Below are 24,247 nucleotides of genomic sequence, written 5' to 3' on the forward strand. Positions count from 1 at the left end.
ACGTTTTGGCGTCGCCAATGTTGGAATAGCTTGTCACTTACCATCTTACCACCCTCTTTCCTTCCTGTCCAGCTCCTTTAACATTCTGTGAGCTCAGCCACGGCAGGGAGGGTCTTGCATTCCCAGTATCTTCCGCTGGTGTTGGCCATATGGAGTCCTGAAATCAGCGTTTGGGAAATGATCAGATAAAAGAATGGCCCGTACGTTCTGAGTCGTGAAAACTCTCTCAGTCAGGGATGTTTACTGCTTTGCTGGGAGATGCATGCAAATTCCTACTTTAGGGAAAGTTGGGATTTTCATAGGCATATTGAATCATCTCTTAAATGATAGAAAATTTTAATATATATAACCTCAGCCTGGTGATGCAGGCAGAGCAAATATTGCTTTTCTGAGGTTTAAGTTGTAAGAGGAAGAAATGGGGCCTCAGAGGTGTAAAGTGATTGCCAAGGTCATGACTGTGTCTGGCAAGAAATAGGATCTCCCCGCCCTGACCGCAGTGCCCTTTCTTCATTGTATCTCCTCCCTCATGACCTGTGGAGTGAATGATGGATGGGTATCTGCTCATGGATGCTTACAATGGATATCTCTGACCTCTCCAATAATTGATGGGGCAGAATCCTTTGAGTTCAGGCTTAAGGAAGACAGACACTAACTGGGGTAAAATTAAGTGGTTTAAAATGCTTTTGAGATACTTCACCTGAAGACGTGCTACTGACAGGTAAATGAAATGAATATGGAGAAACCTCTTCCCTGCCAATGAATAACACATAGCTTTCAGGCAAGTAGGTAAATTCAAGGAGACTGTCTTTCTTAGCTACGCTTAAAAAGTTCAGTACATGAATAATTGAACAACTTCCTGGCACACTCAATATTTATTTGTAAGCCTGCTCCGGGCAGAAAAAGAGAAAAAGCATTTTGAAAACAAGTTTTGCATTAGCTAGGAGTTTATTTGTTTGCCGGAAGATTCCCTAATTACATTTGCAAAGGAACATATTGTTGTGTCTTGTTATTTTCTCGTTGACCTATTGATGTGAAATATATGAGACAAATTAGAAGGGAGATGGGTAAAAATCTGAACCACGTGTGTACGTGTGCGCTTTAGGAGACCAGAATAGAACTTGCAGAAATTTGCACATGGATTACGATCCTTATTACAGTCTTACAATCCTATGGAATAAGAACTGCTTTTGCACTTGCTTTTTCTCTCCAGTTAAGCCAGTGGCCAGTCCAGGAGGGCCACAGAGCTTCACCAGAAGCGGATGCTCAAAAACTGCTGAATAAATGTTTTGCTGGTTTGCAAACTGGCCCCCATATATGGAGGGCAAAGAGAGACCGAAGAAGGAGGCAGACACTCCAGATTGGCAGGTGGCAGTTTTAATAAGCAAGGGGACTTACCTATGAGGCTTGTCTTGGGGGCCACAGATGATTAGATGTCCACACTAGGTGGTCTCAGCACCAGCTCGCTCTCTCAAGGCTGCGTCCTCGGAAGGGCTCTCGCTGTGGAATGGTGGGCAGATGCACCTTCAAATGTGGGGATGGGATGAGGAACCTCCACTGCCTGGGTCCGCCTTGAGGGTCAGCTGGTGGTCACGTCCTCTCGATGACCTCCTCCAACATGTTTCCTATTCCAAAACGTTCGCAATGTCTTCTTTATGAAATCTAAGTTATGAGCGTGTAAACAAGCAGAGGGTCTTCCATCGTCCTCCGTCTAGTGGGGGTAGGAAGTCCCATCCAGAGAAAGCCTGACTGCCTGATTCTGTTGGTTCTTCACATGCTTATTGGGTTTAATGAGGAGGAGAGGCTGCTGGTGACATGGACCCAAAGATGGGATTCTGGGGAGTCAGCACCAGGGGTCTGGGAAATGGACCCTGCATCTAATCTCCGTAACACATATTATAGACAATGTGTCTCCTTTAGACCTGAGGGCTCACTAATCATGCATCCACTGCTTCATTCACTGAATGAATAGATTTTGAACACCTTCTATGTGCTGGACGCTGTTCTTGGTGTGGATAACAGCAGGGAGTGAAAGAGACAGCCATCTCTGCCCTGGGGGGGCTCACATTCTATGGGGGAAGACGGCCAACAAAACAACACAGGGATGTGTGATCTAGTGTGATTGGAGACTCCGTAGAGATTCACCGTGAGATGCAGCTCACATCCCGTTGACTGAATATTTGTGATCCAGGATCAGGCAGTCACCTCTCTGGGGCAGGAAGTGAACATCAGCCTCCCAGGACTGTACTCCTCCCAGGGGAAACCATCAAGATTGCTGCACTTATTTAAACATTGGTTAGAGAAAATTAACCTGTTTCATTTAAATAGCTTTAACCAAATGCAAATTAGTTTTTCCTCATGGGAGGGTGTTAAAATACAGGTCTCCTGCTAATTCAGGGCTTTGCCAAGTAAACTATAGCACCGAGGTTCAGATCTGAGAAAACGGTTGGTTATACTCTATTGGCCATCACAGACTCCTCTCTTCCTCTCATTTCCTCTCTCTCTGTCTCTCTCTGTCTCTCTCTCCCCCCCCCCCCACCTTGCATATTTGATGTTGTCTTGTAGGTTTCCATTGCAAAAAAAATCAATGCTTGGCTCTGATTATGTTCTTGGTACAGGTGTGAACTCCGATTAGGTAACTGCTGTTGCATTTGACTTTTTCCTTTGATCTGAATTGAGGTGATAAGTGTGGCAGACAGAATAGGAGGGAGATTAGCAGCCTTCCCTACCAATATACTTTCTAAAAAAATAAAATATTCATGCTGGTTATTCTTCATCCCTGCCTCCCCCCCCCTTTCTTCTTCTTCCTTCTTGGTCTTCTCCGCATGCCTGTTGGGGATGTATTTGTTTGCCCTGAGGCTGTACCCCCTGCTTCAGCCAGAGGCGCAGCTGGGGAGAGGGCGGGGATTTACGCCCACTTTTGGCTTCTGTCCCAGTAGCAGCTCATCTCTCGGAGAAGCTCAGCTCTGCTGGGCGCCTGCACCCCACCCCCTCCGCCTCCCACACAGCTCAAGCCCTCACCAGGGTGCTCTGTTTCTTCTTCTTGACCCTTGGGGTCTGCGAATGCCAACCCCTCCCCAGGACTGCTACTTCTGGGTGCGCCGACCTTCTCAGATGATGTGCTTAACCCCGCAGCCCCTCATAAGTCCCTATAGGCAGCTCTCTCCAGAATCCCATAGGAACATGCCTTCTCTTTCCAGGTGGGCCCCTGACTGATATTGTAATCTATTTAAGTAACTAAGCATCGAATATAAAACATTACTGTTTTGAGAAAAAAAAATAATTATTTAAAGGGAGACAAAAGCACAAAGGTATGATTTAGGTATCCCGTTTTTCCTTAATCATCTTAAGTTAGTGCCTAAACTAACCCTGTTTTTCTTCCAGCTTCAAGGGATCACTTCTTCAAAATCACTCTCAGTTTCTGATTTTAGATCAGAAACCCTCCCCCCCCAAAGGATACATTTGACTCTGGAGCATCTCAGCTTCAGAGACAGTTGAAATCTTAAATTCTCTTCCGTTCTGGCTGAGAGTTAAAACTGAGTTCTCTGTTACCCGTAACTGCAGGAAAGGAGTCCGCTGAGGACACAAACACGCAAGCAAAAACCTGTAATAGAAAGTGGAAAGTGTGACCTTCACCTGGGGAAACTTGGCGAAGAAGTTGGCAACTGTGGTGGGACCTACAGGATGAGTGGGCACGAGTGTGTCATCTGCTGGTAATGACCTTCACCCTCTGTATCTGGAGAAGAGGCACCAGCAGCTGGAGTATCTGGGGAGCCTTGAGTCATGGTGAAATGGATCAGGGGTGGGAGGGGGTGAGGGCAGCCCCAGGAAAGCTGAGGTCACCCCTGTTGCCTGAACTCCCAGCCTGCTATTAAGACAATTTCCAGAGGCTTTATTTCCCTTGTCAAGAACGCCCTTTACTCCCTCTTCCACTTACTGAATGGAGCAGAAAATGTCCTCTACCTACCCATGGAAAGCCTGTTATTAGGAAAGAGTGATTATTTTCACTTCTCTGATTAAAAAAAGCATGAAGGTACAATTTAGGTATCTACTATTCTAAATCTACAATTCAGAAAAGAGAAGCCTTGACATTTTCTTGTTTTAATTCTTTGCTTTTTAAAATGTAGAGTTTGGGTTACTCCTACGATTTAAACGATTATCCCACTAACTCTGACATGTTGCCTCTTTCAGCCTGAGCTCCTACTTGAATTCCAAAGTTAAGTTCCAGTGCACCTGTTTGATTTTAGAGGGTGAGGAGAGAATTTATGAATATTTGAAAGCTTGAACTTGAGGTCACGGCACACTCTTCCTCTCCCCCAGCCTCACCTTTTGGTCTCGTTTCCCCCTTCCTGTCCCTGCTTTCTTCCCTTCCCTTCTGTTTCTCTCCCATAGAGACTCGCTCTTCTTCACACCTCATCCCCACCTGGGGCGCGGGTCCCACTGGCCCCATGAAGGGAAATCATTTCAGCCCTCCTGTGCGAGCCCCCCAGAGGGGTCTGCATGTCTTCCTAGTGGCTCTGGAGATGGGAAAGTTTGCCGTGAAGGAGAAGAGACCAGGTGACATAGCTGAGCGCTGAGTGAAAGGTTGAGAGAGATTCCAAGTGGACTTTGAGCTGTTAAACCTCAGGGTGGAAGTGGGGGTCAGAAGGAGGGTCGTAAGAAGGATGAGGGCAGGAAGGCCGTGTTACCAAACCAAACTTAGGTCCACTCACCCGTGCGTAGTAAAGCCAGTCTACTGTCACCAGGTTGTGGTGAAGAGAAGTTCAGCGTTTATTGCCAGTGCCAAGAAAGAAGAATGGGCAGCTCATCTGCAAAAGACCTGAAGTGCCTGATGGCTTTCAGAGAAGGGGTTTTAAAGGCAGTGGGACGGGGGGGTCTGCAGGGTGCGTTCTCAGCTCATGCACAATTCCTTCATTGGTTGGCATCAAGGTGAAGTTCAAGCATTATCTGGTCCAGGACCAGATGGTTTCACATGTAAATTCTATCAAACATTTAGAGAAGAGCTAACACTTATCCTTCTCAAACTCTTCCAAAAAATTGCAGAGGGAGAAACATTCCCAAATTCATTCTATGAAGCCACCATCACCCTGATACCAAAACCAGAAAAAGATATCACAAAAAAAGAAAATTATAGACCCGTATCACTGATGAACATAGATGCAAACATACTGAACAAAATACTAGCAAATAGAATCCAACAGCACATTAAAAGTTTCAAGTGGGACTTATCCCAGGGATGCAAGTATTCTTCAATATATGCAAATCAATCAATGTGATACACCACATTAAAAAATTAAGGAATAAACACCATATGATCGTCTCAATAGATGCAGAAAAAGCTTTTGAAAAAATTCAACACCATTTATGATAAAAACTCTCCAGAAAATGGGCACAGACGGAACCTACCTCAACATAATAAAGACCATATATGACACACAAACAGCAAGAATCACAGTCAATGGTGAAAAACTGAAAGCATTTCCACTAAGATCAGGAACAAGACAAGGAAGTCCACTCTCACCACTCTTATTCAACATAGTTTTGGAAGTCCTGATAGCCACAGCAATCAGAGCAGAAAACAGAAATAAATGGAATAAAAATTGGAAAAGAAGGGCTTCCCTGGTGGCGCAATGGTTGAGAGTCCGCCTGCCGATGCAGGGGACACGGGTTCGTGCCCCAGTCCGGGAAGATCCCACATGCCGCAGAGCAGCTGGGCCCGTGAGCCATGGCCGCTGAGCCTGCGCGTCCAGAGCCTGTGCTCCGCAACGGGAGAGGCCACAACAGTGAGAGGCCCGTGTACCGCCAAAAAAAAAAACCAAAAAACAAAAACAAAAACAAAATTGGAAAAGAAAAAGTTTGCAGATGACATGATACTATACATAGAAAATCCTCAAGATGCCACCAGAAAACTACTAGAACTAATCAATGAATCTGGTAAGGTTGTAGGATACAAAGTTAATGCACAGAAATCTCTGTCATTCCTATACACCAACAGTGAAAAATCAGAAAGAGAAATTAAGGAAACACTCCCATTTACCATTGCAACAAAAAGAATAAAATACCTAGGAATAAACCTGCCTAAGGAGGTGAAAGACTTGTACTCAGAAAACTATAAAACACTAATGAAAGAAATCAAAGATGACATAAACAGATGGAGAAATATACCATGTTCTTGCATTGGAAGAATCAATATTGTGAAAATGACTCTACTACCCAAAGCAATCTACAGGTTCAATGCAATGCCTGTCAAATTACCAACGTCATTCTTCCCAGAATTAGAACAAAAAATTTTACAGTTCGTATGGAAACACAAAAGACCCTGAATAACTAAAGCAATCTTGAGAAAGAAAAACGGAGTGGAGGAATCAGGCTCCCTGACTTCAAGCTATACCACAAAGCTACATTAATCAAGACAGTATGGTACTGGTACAAAAACAGAAATATAGCTCAATGGTAGAGGATACAATGCCCAGAGATAAATCCACGCACATGTGGGCACCTAATTTACGACAAAGGAGGCAAGAACATACAATGGAGAAAAGACAGTCTCTTCAGTAAGTGGTGCTGGGAAAACTGGACAGCTACATGTAAAAGAATGAAATTAGAACACTCCCTAACATCGTACACAAAAATAAACTCCAAATCGATTAAAGACTTAAATGTAAGACCAGACACTATAAAACTCTTAGAGGAAAACATAGGAAAAACACTCTTTGAAAAACCACAGCAAGATCTTTTATGACCCACCTGCTAGAGTAACAGAAATAAAAACAAAAATAAAGAAATGGGACTTAATTAAACTTAAAAGCTTTTGCACAGCAAAGGAAACCATAAACAAGACAAAAAGGCAACCCTCGGAATGGGAGAAAATATTTGCAAATGAAACAACAGACAAAGGATTAAACTCCAAAATATAAAAACAGCTCATGGAGCTCAATATCAAAAAAACAAACAATCCACTTAAAAAATGGGCAGAAGACCAAATAGACATTTCTCCAAAGAAGACATACAGATGGCCAAGAGGCACATGAAAAGCTGCTCAACATCACTGATTATTACAGAAATGCAAATCAAAACTACAATGAGGTATCACCTCACACCAGTTAGGATGGGCATCATCAGAAAATCTACAAACAACAAATGCTGGAGAGGGTGTGGAGAAAAGGGAACCCTCTTGCACTGTTGGTGGGAATGTAAACTGATACAGCCACTATGGAGAACAGTATGGAGGTTCCTTAAAACACTAAAGATAGAATTACCATATGAACCAGCAATCACACTACTGGGCATTTACCCAGAGAAAACCATAATTCAAAAGGTCACATGCACCCCAATGTTCATTGGAGTACTATTTACAATAGCCAGGTCATGGAAGCAACCTAAATGCCCATCGACAGATGAATGGATAAAGAAGACGTGGTACATATATACAATGGAATATTACTCGTCCATAAAAAGGAACAAAATTGGGTCATTTGTAGAGATGTGGATGGACCTAGAGAGTGTCATACAGAATGAAGTAAGTCAGAAAGAGTAAAACAAATATCGTGTATTAACGCATATATGTGGAATCTAGAAAAATAGTACAGATGAACCTATTTGCAGGGCAAGAATAGAGATGCAGACGTAGAGAATGGACATGTGGACACAGTGGGGGAAGGGGAGGGTGGGATGAACTGGGAGGTTAGGACTGACATATACACACTACTTTGTGTAAAATAGTTAGTGGGAACCTGCTGTAGAGCAAAGGGAGCTCAGCTCAGTGCTCTGTAATGACCTAGATTGGTGGCCTGGGGGGTGGGGTGGGAGGGAGGTCCAAGAGGGAGGATATATATGTATACATACAGCTGATTCACTTCATTGTACAGCAGAAACTAACACAACATTGTAAAGCAATTATACTTCAATAAAACAAACAAAAATCTGGTAGCAATGAGAATTCACTTAATGTTTCTTCCTCTAAAACACCTTTAGCTTCTATTTAAAAGAACATTTTTATTTGGATATAATTTTAAACTCACACAGAAGTTGTAAATTTAATACAGAGAGTTCCATATACCGTTTACCCAGCTTTCCCCGATGACAACATCTTACATTATATTATATAACAAGTTTAGCAAAGCCAGAAAACTGACATTACAAAAATACTCTTAACTCAACTGGTGTTTACACACACTCATTTTGGGGGGCACACAATTCTACGAAATTTTATCACATTTGTAGCCCTAGGGTCTCCACCACCTCATTCAGGGGTCTCTTTAGTTTCCCTTCTTGTGCTGTGAACTGGAAACTGCTTCAGGTTGTAATCCAGGATAATTGTCAGGCTCATCTTATTTTTTTCCTTCTTTCAGGAATCATACTCCTGTGCTGTCAGTGTCCTATGGCTGAAAATTACTATTTCATATATATTTGCCCAGTTTTCTAGTTAATTTTAGTGGGGAGATAAATTAGGTACCATTTATGCACATGGATGGAAGTGTGAGTATACATGCTGGGAAAATTTAATTGCTCATTTCACTTTCTCAGGCAAAAGTAGTGGAGTTGACAAGTCATCACATTGGTGACGAGCTGCCTCTTGAGTGGGGAGAGCCCCAGACTGAACTTTGAATTTCCTCTTCTTCACAGGAGCCCATGTTTATGTGACTATTACCGTCTTCAAAGGCTTGCTGTGGTCGCCTGATTTTCTGTGTCAGTTTTCCCTCAAATTAGAATCAACTGATTATCCTTCACCAGTCATCTCCCATTTTTTGTTCAACTTCCCTTGCTTTCTGCCGGCTCTCTGTTAATTCTACTTTTGGATCAAACTCTTACATTCAGAACTGTCAGTTTTAACACAATCCCAGACTCGGCAACTTTGTTATGCCAACTTTTTCTACCGAATACCGTTGTGTCACCAGGCATCAACAGAAATCAAAGCCTTAGAGAATGTCAGAATTGATGAGGTTAAGTGTTACGAATGACCGTCATTTGGTTTTGTAGCTAACAGAGTAAGCATTAAAGGTCATTAATTACACAAAAATGTTTCCTGAAGGATAGTTAATGTCAAGGCAAACTACCCTCTGTGGTGAGATTGTCAGGCTCGAGGGAGGGTCAGAGAGGGAAGGGGAGCCATCACGCTTCCCTCACGTTTAGCTAAAGTTGCCAATGAACAGAATGAACAAAATTATAGAGATATATTTATTGCTTTTAGGTCTCAGTCTCTGCAGTTCTGAGAAACTCGTTTTTCCTTCCTGTCTACCTACCCATCATTTGAGGATGATAACTCAGGACGTATCCAGGATACACTGCCATAGTGAATATCAAAGTCATTTGAAAAGCATGTTGGAATAAAAAGTTCTTACGGTAAAAGAAGGTAGTTATAAACACCAGCTAAAACGGTGTGACCAAAATACCTTCCCAGGAGCACCTAGACTGGTGTCTCATTGCGTGATGGGACTGCAGCTAAGCCAACACCAATAGACCGTCACTGTCCAGTGCACCCCTTTGTGAACTTGGTACCATACAAAATTCCTTAAACCATACTTAATTTCTAACTAAAGACAATAACAAAGTCATACTTTGACCCTACGCGATACAACTATTCTGTGTACAACAAAATCAGGCCAACCCTTCCCCCAGAAGGGGATGCAGAGTCAGTCCTTGAGTGAAGCCCACTCTTATTCCTCGACATCCTGCAGCATAAACACTATGCTGTAACGTTCACTACTATTAATATATTTTGTGTGAGATGATAAGGGGACAGTAGAAGAAAGCAAAGAAAATATTTGGGTAATGTATATGCAAACAGAACAAAATAATGAAGTTCTTACAACTATTACAGGCCTTGTATCTGCAACAGTTTCCATGGTTGTAGCTGGTATTTATAACTAATTCTTCTACTACCCGTTCCACATTCCCTTTGCCTTCAGCGAGCACTTCAGCTGGTTGTGGTTCTTTGCCTTTGCCTGGTGAAGTGCTCCAGACCTGCATTGCAGAAGCATCTGGGCTATTAGCACTCTCCACAGAATTGGACGGTGGTAGTTTTCCATTGACTTTAAGGACATGATGGTACTAAGAGGCACAAAGGGATATTCTGTATTCCAGATGTGCTCTTCTTTGCTCTTTGTGTAGGAGCTACCAAACTTCCCTTTGGGAGTCAAAGTCATTCACCCCATCAAGTATAGCAAACCCTTTCTTTGCCTGTTGATTCAGAGGGATGAGGAGATCAAAGTGGCTGGATGCAATCTTAACTTTTATTTCAATGGAATCATTGTTTTCTTCCCCCTGATGGAAGCAATCTTTTATCTGGAGCTAAGACCTCTAGATGAGTAGAGCCTAAGGTCACAAGGATGGGAAACAACAATTTTGCTAGTGGGTCACCTTTGTTAATAATGACTAGAGCCACTCCTACTTCTGTGTCTTGATTACAGGACATGTGAATCCCGGCTCTGGGGGAAACAGCATCGTATGTTGGACAGTGATTCAGCACAGTCAGTCTTCTGGAGAACTTTGCCCCACCCTGCAAGGTATCAGCCATCGGGCTTGTGCTGTAATTGAGTCTTCAAAATGCCATTCCATCTTTCTGTCAAGCCAGCTGCTTCAGGATGGTGGGGAACATAGTAAGACCAGTGAATTCCACGGGCGCGGGCCCGTTGCCATGCTTTGTCTTCTGCGAAGTGAGTTCCTTGACCAGAAGCAGTGCTGGGTGGTGTACCATGACAGTGGATAGGGCATTCCGGATGGTAGCTTTGTCAGAAGCACTGCATGGGGAAGGCACATCTGTATCCAGGTTAAAGGTCTATTCCAGTAAGGGCAAAGCACTTCCTCTTCCAGGATGGAAGTGGTCCAGTGCGGTCAACCTGCTGACTGACGACCCCAGGGAATGGTGCTATGTTAACGGCTCAGTGTGGGTCTCTGTGCTGGCAGACTGGACACTCAGTGATTAATGATTAGTCACATCTACAAAATACCTTCCCAGAAACACTGTGGAAGGGGATGGAAGTGGGTTTTGTTCTTCAGGGATAAATGAAATAATGGAGTTGATGAGTCATCATCTGTCACCTATGTATTAATGAGAGCCATTTGAGAAGTCTATTCTTAGCGACACAGGCATTGACTCATCAGTGGAATCACAAAAGGGAGTTCAAGGTTTGGGTGTGCAAAGTGAGCATTCATCTGTGTCTGGGAACACAGTGGAGTAACTTACATGGAAAACCTTCACCACCCAGAAATACTGGTTACAATGGACCATGTATTTTCTAAAAAACACAGGGAGTTGAGCCATTCAATAAGCATGTTACTAAGCACCATCTGGGGATGGAGTGACAAACCCAGTGTGGCTCTGCCTGAAGAAATATATGGAATAAATGAACACCTCAGTCCGGTCAGAGTGGCCATCACCAAAAATACTACAAATAATAAATGCTGGAGAGGGTGTGGAGAAAAGGGAACCCTCCTTACACTGTTGGTGGGAATGTAAATGGGTGCAGACACTATGGAGAACAGCATGGAGGTTCCTTATAAAACTAAAAATAGAGTTTCCATATCATCTAGCAATCCCACTCCTGGGCATATATCTGGAGAAAACTATAATTAAAAAAAAATACATGCACCCCTATGTTCATAGCAGCACTATTTACAGTAGCCAAGACATGGAAGCAACCTGAATGTCCATCGACAGATAAATGGATAAAGAAGATGTGGTGTATATATACCATGGAATATTACTCAGCCATAAAAATGAACGAAATAATGCCATTTGCAGCAACATGGATGAACCTAGAGATTATCATACTCAGTGAAGTAAGCCAGACAGAGAAAGACAAATATCATAGGATATCACTTATATATGGAATCTTAAAAAAAATACAAATGAACTTATTTACAAAACAGAAATAGACCCACAGACATACAAAACAAATTTATGGTTACCAAAGGGGAAAGGAGAGGGGCAGGGGTAAATTAGGAGGTTGGGATTAACACATACACACTACTATATATAAAATAGATAACCAACGAGGACACACTGTACAGCACAGGGAACTTTACTCAATATATTGTAATAACCTATAAGAGAAAAGAATCTGAAAAAGAATATCTATATATCTGAGTCACTGTGCTGTACACCTAAAACTAACACAACGTTGTAAATCAACTCTACTCCAATGGAAAATAAAAATTAAATTAAAAAAAGACCTAGGCATGATGCCAAGGAGAGTTTACCATATAAGTCTGAGGTGCTGTCCTTCAGAATGACACACAAACTCTGATACAGTGCAACAGGGACGAAGAGGTAGTGATCTTTCCATCATAGCCACAGTATGCTGGTCTAGGAATCAAATGATGAACATTAAGGTGGGTCCTCACACACTTATTTCTGGAGCCCCATTTGCAGCTATTTTGTATTTCTTGCTCCACTACTATGAACTTGGCTGAATTCGAGGTTTTAGAAAGTAAGAAACGTTTCAACAAAAGACAAAGTTATGTTTCTTTTCATTTGGAGGCTGAGACTCATACCTGGCAATTTTGGAATCTTTGTGTCGTTGGGCTAATGACGCAAAAGGGAGTTCAAGGGTGATCTGTGGTTGGGTGATTTGACTCTGATTATGAAGGGAAAGGGGTACCGCTAAGTACTGGGGGCAGGGAAGGGTAGGGATGAAACTCACTCTTTTGGGAAATGACACTAAATCCTGATCAGCAATGGAGATGGCAGTGGAGGCTCTAAGTCTAAGAATTTGAAAGGAAGTCACTGTCACTTCCTCTTTAATTCTCCCTCCAGCCCAGAATGTCTTACCACTTATTATACAGCAAATCAGGGGCCTGTGCACAGAACTGAAACAGAGAGGTTCATAAAGACAGCTTAAGTTCTTGCCCGGATCATGGATAGATGTAGGGCTTCACAGGAAGAGCTCACCATCCGTGCTCCGATGCGGCCAAGGCTGCTCAGCCTGGCCTGTGACTCCTCACATCTCTAGGACTCTAACAGCTCTCTAAGTTTTCTGAATGAATGGGATAATCCTGCCATGTAATATATCACAGAAACTTCATTTGTATTTCAACAGAAGCACTTTGTCCATTTTCCCTCTAGCAAGTAGATTGATTTTGGTTAGTCATGGGAGACAACGCTGGCAGCATGAGAAACTCACAGTGACATTTGTGAGGATCAAGGCAGTCTAACAATTGTACCCTTCAAACCCTTTTTGGAGGACCTGTAAGGTGCTGGGCACGGTGCTAAAGACTTAAGATTGGAACACAGATCGGGTGCCTCTGATGACTCGACCAGCGAGGGGCACGCACTGAAGCACTGCGTCTTAGATATGTTTTCAAAGCAGCACTTGTGCATGTGTTCTGAGGTGTTCTGGTGCCTCATACACACTTCTATCCTGAGTTGCAACTTTTCTTTCACGGCTATGCTGTGAGTAGTGAAATACGTATTGATGTAATCAGGGAAACGCTGGTGAGACAGACTATGGGTTTTGGAATCAGGGAAAGCCACATTCAGATGCAGCTCTTTGACTTACTGGCCACGGGAGAGCTACGGCTGTGTCTCATTTGTCAATGTTGCAAATGCTATTTACATCATGAGATCGTTGGAAAGATTGATGGAGAACTTGTATTAAAATACCTAGTGTGAGAAGACAGGAAGTCTCCATTTCGCATTCCAAGCTTTGTATTTCTTTCACCGCACTGTGATAAATTTACCTGGGCTGAAGAATTTTAAATAGGAAGCTCTCCTGTAAAGAAGACAGAAGAGAAAAGCATCTATTTAAAGGTTTACTAACTTACTAGGTTGTTTTTACACTCTTCCTAGAGGGATTCCTTAGAATAGGTTATTTCTTCCAATTACTCCTCACGTTACACCGCACCCATGAATAAAGGGTGCGTAATTAACGCACTGGATCTGATCACAGCGATGTCACCGTGTATAAGAAATCATCAAGAGGTTAATAAAGCAATGATGGAGTCTTTGGCAAGTGCGGTGCTGAATCTCAGAAATAAGTCAAAATACCATTACATCATCACACTTTTCCCAGCAAAAGGACTCAGAAAAGTAAGACATCATAATGTTCCAAGGAACGGAAGGAGATTGTCTTCCCTCTTGTGAGAATGCACACAGTCTGTTAAGAGAGGGAGGTTATAAATGTCCCTGCTCTTTCTTGTTGGGCCCTTGGACTCTCCCAGTGTTCAGGCTTGTCAGCCTGTGGATAGGTCAGTAGAAAGATCAGGTCTGGTCTGTGCCCTTGGCTTCAGTTCAGGGGGCAAAGGAGTTGTTATAACCCTTGCTTCAATACCAGTGCCAAGTTTTTTGTCCAAACTACTTGGCCATCAGTATAGCTGCTATCATATTTCCCATTGGGCTCAGCTGTTTGTATTTATATTTTAGCAGCCAGAGCTCTGGAGCAGGAGAAAAAGAGGGGGCCAGTAAATGGGAGGAGTTGGGACAGAAAGCCAATGTTACCCTTCAGCATCCTGGAATATCAGAGCTGGAAGGAATTGAGCGTCATTATACTGATGAGAAAAATGAAGTTCAGCTGGATGAAGTAAATTGCCCAAGGTCACACAGCATGTCCGTGCAAGAGACACAAGTAGGACTCAGGATGGGGCAGTTTAATGGCCTTTTCTCTCATCACGCTGCCTGTGACTCTGAACCATATGCTGTTGATCTGCTCTTTTCTCGAGGTGAAAAAGAAAATTTCCGGATTTTCCAACCGTTTATGTGTCTTGTTTTCCAGTGTTTAGGACCCGGATTATTGTCCTTTTCATGGGATCATGCTCCCATTTGCTAATGCTCCTTAATTTTGAGGCATCACAGAGGTACTCCCTCAGGTGCACTGCGATCTTATGAGAGGAATAGAGGATGATTCCTCTTCAATCTGAATGAAACACTTCTACTGAGACCATCTAAGGTCAGATTAGCTTTTGTGGTTGTTGACTAACATAGAGTTTAATGTCAGCCAAATCCCATGCGTCTACTTTATTCCTTTAAAATCTTAGCGATGGGGCTTCCCTGGTGGCGCAGCGGTTGGGAGTCCGCCTGCCGATGCAGGGGACACGGGTTCGTGCCCCCGTCCGGGAAGATCCCACATGCCGCGGAGCGGCTGGGCCCGTGAGCCATGGCCGCTGAGCCTGCGCGTCCGGAGCCTGTGCTCCGCAACGGGAGAGGCCACAACAGTGAGAGGCCTTAGCGATGCACCGTCAACATCAACATTGATTCTTAAAGTGATAATTTCTTATCGTGATGTTACTAATAATAAAGTAATAAAAATCGAACTATTCTTTCCTATGTTCCAGGAACTTTGAACATCAGCTTTACTTATAGGTTTTAACTCATTTAATCTTCACACGAATCTTTTGGGTTAGTGACCATTATTTCTCCTAATATGCAGATGAGGAAACCGAGGCCAGGGAAGGTAAATGTGTTCAAGGTCACAGAACCACTAAGAAGCAAAGTCAAGATTCACACCGAGGGGGGCGTCTACAGAGTCCACACCCTCAGACGCTATTTTTTAAGAACTCAAGTTACGCCTTTCTCTTTCTGCCCTTCAGGGCTTGGAGCAGTGGAGGATATACCTAAACTTCATAATCGTGTGGGTATAATATTACTGAGCAAGAATCCTGTAATTACTCAAAGGTAGGCTTGCAAGAATTGGTAACAGAGAACCATAGTGGATTCCAAGTCCATTTCCTCAATCTGTTATGTGGACAAGAAATTGAAACTCTCTATCTCTTTTGAAGACAGACAGAAAAGAGAGAAAATAGGGTAGGGGGTAGTCAAAGCAGGGCATTCCTCTTTCCTTACCCCATGGAGAGAGCCAGTGGAGGGGACCTGCTTGCCTGAGACAATGCAACAGAAAAGGTAAACATGTACGGAAATGTTCTGTGCAGAAGCACAACTTATAACACAACGACATCACCTATTTTGAAAGTAAAGTCCAATAATGTCAAGCGCCTGCCAATCACATTAGCCACTCTTTCCTCCCTGGGGATGCATGAGCCAGGGATGGAGCGGAGGCAGAAAAGTGGGAAGGGGGCTGGGTCTTCCCTTCAAGAGGCAGCTGCTGCTGAGTGAGTACGGGAAGTGCAGCAGACCTGAGCTCATTGGGGCCTCCAGCAGAAACCAAGGACGGGACGATGAGGCGGTCTGCTGGTCTGCTCTCTCCCACCCAGCCGGGACCGTTTTCTAGGCTTATGGGGTCCTCTTTGGTCTGCAGAGGAATATCCATCAGGAATCATTACATCAGGCTGTTGGATGTCAGTACCAACGCAGAGCCCAGGAGACTGGTACCCACCCAGGGTCGGGCAGTGGCTCCAGTTTTAGCATCCTCTCCACATGAAGCCCCTAACGTGGTCCGGAATCAATCTAATTTTCTGATGGATCATTAGAACACTTTTCAATATCCTCTTGTTCTGTAGTTATGGTCTCCATGGAGCCATCTAGCAAGTACCTGTTTCTATCGTCATAATAAACAATAACACACACTTCATTTGGGCTCTCCTCCAAATTAGGTATTCCGGTGATGATTTCTGGAATTGATCACCCTTGAAATAATATGGAGAAAGTAGCCAGTGGTTAGAAAGCATGCTTCCTATTTATAATTTGAATAGCTTATTTGTCTTCCTTAATTACCACTGGAACTGTCAGTTCTTGGACTCCAGGAGCTATCTGGATCATAGGGTTAAATAACAATTTTTTTAGACCCTTTATTGGCTTTCATTTTTCCTTCTTTTTTAAAAAAATTTTGACACGGCATAAAATGAATTTGCTAGTTAGTTTTCTCTTCCTCACTTGCATTAATCTTATTGTTTCAATCTGTCTCCAATGAGACCAACAAAAGTGGTTAAGCCCATACTGCTTCTAGAGACCCAGTATTCAAAAAACTTTTACAACAAGATGCAATTCAAGTGGAGGTTAGCCAGCTGTGTAACCTTAGCCAGGTGGGTGGCCTCTGTCACCTTAAGTGCACAAGGACAAGATGGGGATATCTTATCTCTAGATTTCTCCACCTACAGGTCCTTGGAACAGACGCTCCCAAACTTGCCTGGAACACTTGTTTACAAAATGGCCTAGATATTCCAAAGTAGAATCAGGGAAGAGATCTAACTCTTATGCATTGCATTTAACAAACACCACCCAGTGGTTGTTATCATCAAGGAAATTTTGGAAACCCTGGTTTAAGAGGATGAATCTAGGCTGGGTGATTCTTTTTTTTTTTTTTTGGTATGCGGGCCTCCCACTGTTGTGGCCTCTCCCGTCGCGGAGCACAGGCTCCGGACGCGCAGGCTCAGCGGCCATGGTGCACGGGCCCAGCCGCTCCGCGGCATGTGGGATCTTCTCGGACCGGGGCACAAACCCGTGTCCCCTGCATGGGCAGGCGGACTCTTAACCACTGCGCCACCAGGGAAGCCCTGGGTGATTCTTTTTGACATTGGAGTTCAAGACCTACTGCCCTAGAGGAAAGTGATAACGAATATAAAGGTATAGATAAGATTAGACCAAACTTACTGTAATCAGATTCTGTATCACCACACACAAACGTTTTTTCCTACCTAGAAGCATAAAAGTTTAGATATGTATATCTGGAATACCATCTGTTAGATCATTTAGTTCACTCTCAATAATGCAGAAACTCTTTTCAGGTAAAAAGAAGCTCACTATTTTTCCTTCCCCAAAGCAAGAGGGTCTACCATCTACAGTCAAGAAAATCTGAACTAGTTCAATGATTCCTAAACGCTCTGAAGCAGCTTACATAAAATATAGATTCTGAGATCTCACCATATACCCACCAAATCATAATGTTCACGGATAGGGCTTGGCAATCTGGTTTTGACCCAGAAGAACGAGGTCATCAGTCAAATTCAACAATCACTGATCTCTTCCACTTTTGTTCAATAGCTGAGTGCACTCAGCAACAGAGTCAAAGTGATTCACCAAATCAGACTTATGGGAGGCCTTCAACTTGTCTGCAAAGTTCAAGTCTGCTTGGTGTGAGTCACACACAGATGTTTTGTCTCTCACAAAGTCTAACGGGGTGATCCCATCACCCTGAGTATTAGAAGAACTTTGGAGGTTAGAGAAATCTACTCATCAACGATTCAAATTCTTCATGCACACTGCCATCTATCGACTCTCCCCACCTGTCAATTAAGATCCGCTCTCAGTCAAATGATTATAATCTCTGAATAGGCAAAAGAGAAGGATTGGGATGGGGGAAATGATCATGGCATTGTAGGCGAGAGAACAAAGTGTGCTTGTGTCCCTGTGCTTTGATCGTGAAGTTTTTAGGACAAGTCAACATGAAGATAGAGAGTGTGGGCATCTTATAAACCACTGAATTCTAGCTTTACCGTTACTTCCTTTTCTGAAAAATTGGGGCAGGTAGCTTCCAAAATGATCCCAATGATTATAATCTCCTAGGATCTATTCCCTCTCCCATGTTGAACAGAGACAACCTGTGTAACCAGCAGGGTATGGTGGAAAGGATGGGATGTGATTTCTAAGCTTGGATCATAAAAGGCACTGTGGCTTCTTCTTTGCTCTCTCATGGAGCATTGCTCTGGGAAAACCAGCCACAATATAGGGTGGGCGCACTTAAGAAGTCCCGTGGAGAGGTCCACACCATGAGGAAAGGGGCTTCCCACCCACAGCCAGCGCCATCTTGCCAGGGATGTAGGTGGGCCCCCTGGGAAGAGCCTCTTCCAGCCTCAGTCCAGCCTTCAGATGATGCAGCCCTGGCTGACATCTGGCAGCAACCTCATGATGGCCCTTGTGCCACAAACCCCTGCTAGACTGTGAGGTAAGGGTTCACTGCTTTAAGTCGAAGTTTGGGATAGTTTGTTATGCAGCAATAGATAATCAGCACATATATGTTGAGTGGTTATCCCACAGATATAAGACTGTTGTATTTGCTATGAGATGATCACGACTCTTCAGCATGGAAGAGGTAGAAGGAAGCACCAAAGATGAGATTTACAGGCTGAAAAAGTCAAGGCTAGTGAGGTGTGCTACCAGCCACGAGGAGACAGCCCTTGCACTGCATTTTAGACCATCTTTCGGGTGACTGTAAATAGGGCATGAGATGCCAATTTAGAAGGAATGGCATGAGTGAGAGCAAGTGGTAGTGAGAGCCCCTCGCCCTGGGGGAGCAAGTTTAAATTCATTTTCTTTCTTTCTCTGGTCTAAGCCACAAAACTACCCCTTTCATGAATCACAGGGGACCTTTCTATTCCTAGGGGGTAGTAAGGGGAACAACTGTGCTGTCTGAACCAAAGGGAAAGCACATTTTTTTAAAAAAACATTATTTTATTGAAGTATAGTTGATTTACAATATTGTGTTAGTTTCAGGTATATAGCAAAGTGATTAAGTTTTATATATATATTATATATATTTGAGATTATTTTTTACTATAGGTTATTACAAGCTATTGAATATAGTTCCCTGTGCTATACAGTAGGTCTTTGTCGCTTATCTATTTTATGTATAGTAGTGTGTGTGTGTGTGTGTGTGTGTGTGTGTATATATATATACACACACCACATCTTCTTAAGCCATTCACCTTTTGATGCACTCTTGGGTTGCTTCCAGGTCTTAACTATTGTAAATAGTGCTGCAGTGAACACTGGGGTGCATGTATCTTTTCAAATTAGAGTTTTCTCTGGATATATGCCCAGGAGTGGGATTGCAGGATCATATGGTAGCTCTATTTTTAGATTTTTAAGGAACCTCCATACTATTTTCCACAGTGGCTGAACCAATTTACATTCCCACTAACAGTGCAGGAGGGTTCCCTTCTCTCCACACTCCCTCCAGCATTTATTATTGTAGACTTTTTGATGATGGCCACTCTGATTGCTGTGAGGTGACACCTCATTGGGGGTGTTGATTTGCATTTCTCTAATAATTAGTGATGTTGAGCATTTTTTCATGTGCCTGTTGGCCATCTGTATGTCTTCTTTGGAGAAATGTCTATTTAGGTCTTCTGCCCATTTTTTGATTAGGTTGTTTGTTAGATTTTTTTTTATTCAGTTCTATGAGCTGTTTGTATATTTTGGATATTAACCCCTTGTCAGTCACATCGTTTGCAAATATTTTCTCCCATTCTGTAGGTTGTCTTTTCATTTTGTTGATGGTTTCCTTTGCTGTGCAAAAGGTTTTAAGTTTGATTAGGTCCCATTTGTTTATTTTTCCTTGTATTTCTTTTGCCTTGGGAGACTGATCTAAGAAAATATTGTTACAATTTATGCCTAAGAATATTTTGCCTATGTTAATGGTGATTTTTTATTTCTCCCTTTGTTTCTACATTTATTAATTGGGATTCTCCTGTGAGGAAGAACTGCCACTTCTTCCATTGATTTATTTATCCAGTTATTTATTTTTATCAGTATGGACTCATAGATACTTATTTTATTCTTTGAGTTATAGTCTAGTACTATAGTTATTTATTTTGTTTATCTATGTCTTGAGTTGTTGTAACTTTGCCCATTGGGAGACCTTTCAGGTTGGTTTCTGTTCCTTTCCAATATGTGTGCTTTTCTGTTCAGCAATTTCTTATTTTCTAGCTCCACAAGATGCTCCAGGCTCATCTGGTATTTTCTTTGTTCCAGTCCTGAAATCAACTACTAAAGAGGCTTGGTTCTGTCAACTGAAAAAAAAAAAAAAAAAAAAAAACCACACACACAACGTAAAAGTTGAAAATTATGTTTTATTTGGAGACATTGCTGAGGACTGTATAGCTGGGGAGACAGCCTCTCAGCTAACTCTGAGGAATTGCTCCAAAGAGGTGAGGGAGGAGCCAGGCTAAATGGGTGTTTTTGCTGAAAAATAAATGTGGTCAAAGATCAAAAGATTACTGCTACTCACAAAAAACCAGACATCTAAAGTGAATGATTTTAGTGCTTTTCTACGTATGAGAAGATGCAAGAGTCCGGGGTTACTGAAATTATTCCTTTGATCTGCACCTTAACTATCTAGGGCCAGTATCCTGTTTTTCTCCATCTTCAGTTACTCTCAGGGGTGGGGGTAGGCTGCAGTGGCTGTTGGCTTGACGGTGAGCATAATTTATTGTTTACTGGGATGGCAGGAGACATTCTTTGTCTACTGAAATGACAGGCAACATTTTTTTTTTTTTTTGTCCACAGTTCCGTTTTCGTTTGTTTGTTTTTGAGAATGGTATTTAGAAACCAAACCATGGAAGATAATTGTGCTCATTGATACTGGGGTGTCACTGCTGCTTCTATAGCTGTCCTCAGTTGAAATAGCTAAGAATATATGGACTCATATAACACATGCATACACACATCTGTATTTATGCTTTTGTCATGAGTCCATATGGATATCTCCAACCCCAGTCCAGCACCAGAGAAGTTTTTCTAGGCTTTTCCCTCTCCTTATTTGTAAATTCTTTCTCTGCCAGTGAGACACTTAGTTCTCATTATCTGCAATGTACTTATTTGTTCGACCCTAAAACACAAAGTAGTTTCAGAATTCTTAACCCATGGGAATTTCCTTTTCTTTACAACCCATAAAGATTCTTTATCTTCTCTAGATCTGTTTAGCTCTTTGCTTCTTTCTGTCTCTGTGAATATGATTTTCAAGTTACAATCTCCAAGTGTTGATCATTGACTTTTGCATCTTGTTGTTTTTTTTTTTTTTTGCGGTACGCGGGCCTCTCACTGTTTTGGCCTCTCCCGTTGCGGAGCACAGGCTCCGAACGCGCAGGCTCAGCGGCCATGGCTCACGGGCCCAGCCGCTCCGCGGCATGTGGGATCTTCCCGGACTGGGGCACGAACCCGTGTCTCCTGCATCGGCAGGCGGACTCTCAACCACTGCGCCACCAGGGAAGCCCTTGCATCTTGTGTTCTAACATGTCCTGCTTTCCTGTGTGCCTTGCCATGTCTCAGCCTTGCCCTATTTAGGGATGCTAATAAATGCTTTCACTTTGTCTCTGGGGCATTGTTCATTCTTGTGGACGTTGTTTCTTGGAAATTAGTTTGTTGTATTTTACTAGTCATAACTCATCTCTCCCTGCCCCCCCCAACTAAGTACCCAGCTTCTTATCCAGCCGCATGTCTCCTATTTCTTTTTAACATGAGGCGTGTTGAAAAAACAGAACTTGTTTCAAAACCCATAATGATGTTTCTAAGAGACTTTCTCCACTCTCACGCCCTTTAAAATTCTGTTGTGAAGTCAAATGACCTTGGGAATTTTTAGTATGGGGTATATCTAAAGGAATTTGAGGTGATTTAGCACGGGGAAAAAAGTTTATAATTTCTCCTGATTTCCAGTCTATGGGAAGATATCATTTTGTTTATTTATATAGGAAGAGGGGCTTTCAGTAATCAAGTCATTCATGAGGAAATGATGAACTCTTCAGGAATATCAAAGTATTTTATGTTTCTTGTTTTACTGTAAATTCTCGAGGGCAATGGCATAAACACCCACACCCATGCCTGCATTGTATATGCACATTAATTAGCATGGTAGCCACAATAATAAAACACGATTAAAAGAAACATTATTGGAAAATACTGTATGAACTCCTAAATTAGTGACTTGTTAGTATTTAGAAAATAACCAGTGTTCACCAAAAACCAATATTGCACTCAATGTTTTAAATTGAACGTTGGAATGGAGAAACCCTTAGGTTGTTTCCAACTGTGGGAATTGGGACCTTCCCACGCTGACCTGTGGGAGATCCCAGTTTACTGAGTTCACCACCTTGCTGTCCCCACTCCCGCGGGCTCTGTGTTCCTTGTTTTGCCATCTGGAAGCAGCCTCTCCCCATATCCGAGAACTCAGACATTCTTCCAGGGCACACTTGATCCTAAGGCATAGGTTTTCACATTTAATTACCAGTCTGCCACTCATTAACCCAGTGATTCTCTTTGTTTTTTGTTGGGGGTTTTGTGTTGTCTAATTATGATCTTTGAGGGATTATTTCCACCCTCGGTTATTTTCACCCTTGCTGCTTATTGGTGAACACCCCTGTTGGAGAATTTTAATGCAACTCCGGGCTCTGTCATGCCCTTCTGGGTTAGTAATGAGAGCAGAGGCTGGCAAATTAGAGAAGCTTTGGCGTTTGTGATACACAGCTCACCCCCTCCCTCTCCTCCACGTGGGGAACAGGACAAGCTCTGCCCCCTGCTCTCTTGGGGGTGGGAGCGCATCTTTGCCTTTCCTCTAGGAGGTGTGAAATATTCACTCTCCCTGCAATCTACATGCCAGTACCTCCTGAAAAGAGACTGTGCATTCCATTGAGGGACAATGTCAGTGAACAGGGATCTGGGGATCATCAGGTGGGCAGGATAATAATCATGCAGGCTCACCTGCTCAGAACCCGGTGAGGATAAGTGATCCTGGAAACATTCAGTTGACTGAGGGTGCCCTCCTCGGTCAGCTGCCCCCCAATTCATATGCTTTATCACACAGAGCTTCTTAGACCTTCGCCAATCCCTTATTTAGTCTCACTTTAGACACAGTTTGAATACACTTCCTTGTTCGGTTTCACAATCTGAATCAGGGATAATATGGGGAACCGAGGAAATACCTTCTCTCAGCTTCATCACTAAGAGCCTGCGTGAACCTGAGCAAATAATTCCAGCAGACTGGACGTGGGCTTCTTATCTACGAGTGGGGGCTTGGATGAGGTGACTGCTAGGTCCCTCCAGTTTAAACATCTTGCTTTTCTGACTTTTGTGAATGCCGCAGGGACCTCAGGTTAGACCTGCCTGAGAGAGTAACTCAACAGCAATAAAAAGAAGCACTTCTCGTCTTCAAGACCAGAGATCAGGTCATCAGGGGAGAAGAGACCCAGTGAAATAGGGACAGGGCAAGGAGTGCTGAAAGGAAAGGTCACCCAAGAGAGAAGGTCTTTGCTACCCAAGGAAAGAACTCTGGATTCTGTCTGAGTTGGGGACGCTTTGCGCCTTGAGAGCCCTCACGGGCTGATTGGCAACACTGTTTTGCTTTTCTCAGTTCCTTTGAGGAGATGCTCCTCTGTAAATGCCTGATTCCGAAGGCAAGCAGGCTTCCCGCGAGGTGCTTGGGCTCTGATCTCTGGGCTGCAACATAAACTGCCTGGAGGGTGGCTGCGGAATGGAAACTGAGTGGCAGCTGGATGCAGGATGCTCCAGCCCTGTGCTGAGTGTTAAGTCAGGGAGGGATTTGACGTTGGTCCCCACTTCCTGAAGGCAGACGCCTCTGTTGTCAGTCTAGAAATGAGACAGTGGGAGGACCTGGCCTTCTCTTAGTTTTTGTTACTTCCAAGCACAAAG

The 24,247-nt window shown here is 43.1% G+C and overlaps 2 long non-coding RNA genes across 8 annotated transcripts in view; one reads left to right on the forward strand and one right to left on the reverse strand.

Moving 5' to 3' along the window:
- LOC137229498 (uncharacterized) overlaps positions 1-24,247 on the reverse strand; it is a 255,195-nt gene that overhangs the window by 3,882 nt on the left and 227,066 nt on the right. For 2 of the 7 annotated variants that reach the window (XR_010945714.1, XR_010945713.1), the window contains exons 4-8: positions 16,453-16,515; positions 13,601-13,709; positions 3,458-3,601; positions 1,396-2,277; positions 42-157 (exon numbers count right to left, since the gene is read on the reverse strand). This is a non-coding gene — a long non-coding RNA (uncharacterized lncRNA). Of the gene's footprint in view, positions 1-41; positions 158-1,395; positions 2,278-2,536; positions 2,667-3,457; positions 3,602-13,600; positions 13,710-16,452; positions 16,516-24,247 lie in introns of all 7 variants that reach the window. The other 5 variants (XR_010945710.1, XR_010945708.1, XR_010945709.1 and 2 more) reach the window with 5 other exon arrangements.
- Positions 3,500-24,247, forward strand: part of LOC137229500 (uncharacterized) — a 36,955-nt gene continuing 16,207 nt past the window's right edge. The window contains exons 1-2 of the long non-coding RNA XR_010945715.1: positions 3,500-3,710; positions 10,407-10,502. This is a non-coding gene — a long non-coding RNA (uncharacterized lncRNA). The remainder of the gene's footprint in view (positions 3,711-10,406; positions 10,503-24,247) is intronic.

This window comes from Pseudorca crassidens, chromosome 8, assembly GCF_039906515.1.
Source record: "Pseudorca crassidens isolate mPseCra1 chromosome 8, mPseCra1.hap1, whole genome shotgun sequence".
Taxonomy (NCBI): domain Eukaryota; kingdom Metazoa; phylum Chordata; class Mammalia; order Artiodactyla; family Delphinidae; genus Pseudorca; species Pseudorca crassidens.